The following is a 978-nucleotide window of genomic DNA, read 5'->3' on the forward strand; positions in this document are numbered from 1 at the left end:
CGTCGACGAAGTCGGTACAGCAACGCTGTTCATGAATCATGTTTTCCGTCAACACGGACTCCCAAAGTCGGTGGTTTCTGATAGAGACCCCCAATTCACGGAAAATATTTCCGTCGACTATCTTCAAGGTGCTCGGCACCAAGTTGGATATGTCGACAGCAGATCATCCGCAGACCGATGGTCAAAACGAAAGGGTGAATTGCGTCATCGAAAACATTCTTCGCAGCGTCTGCGCTGAGACACCGAGGCGCTGGAGAGCCATGTTGCCACTCGTAGAGTTTGCATATAAATATTGTTATATAAAAATATTTAGAGTTCGCATTGAATAATGTAGTGCATTCGTCTACCGGCTACACGCCGTTCTACGTGTACGGGCTGATTCAACCTCGTGTCCCACTGACGCCGCCATCTCATGGCTCAGGGCCTGGTGGGGGAGGAATAGCCGAACATCTAGCTGATGTCAGCTCTCTCACCATCCGTAGAAAGTCGATGACTTTTTGTCTACCAGACTGAGTGTCCTAAGACACGTTCATGATGCGATGGCTGAAAGCCGAGACCTGGAAAAAGAATATATAGATGAAAAAGGAATAGTCAAAGTGGAAAGCTTTCAGGTCGGGGATTTATTAATTTCCGAAAACCTGCCTACACATGCAGCCTCTGCTATCTTCCGGACGAAGCTTCGTCCACGGTTCATCGGACCGTTTGAGGATGTGTCCAAGCAGGGCCTAGCGTATACGCTAAACCTTTCGAAACCGATGCGCACCCACCCGGTGTTTTACATGGGCTTGCTCAAGCCGTGCCGGGATCCGGTGCAAGTGAGCGCGAAAGCGTTGGCGTCGGCCCTCGGCCACCTAGAAGTTGAACCAGCAACTGGTTCTGAGCACGGAGAGCAACAACCTCCATTTCCAATGGAGCCAAATCGCTCCACCGTTGCCTGCAGCGATGCATTCGCCTGCTCCACGGCTAGGAGTCGCTCCG

The sequence above is a fragment of the Plasmopara halstedii genome (genome assembly GCF_900000015.1).
Source record: "Plasmopara halstedii genome assembly, contig: Scaffold_42, whole genome shotgun sequence".
Classification (NCBI taxonomy): Eukaryota; Oomycota; class Peronosporomycetes; order Peronosporales; family Peronosporaceae; genus Plasmopara; species Plasmopara halstedii.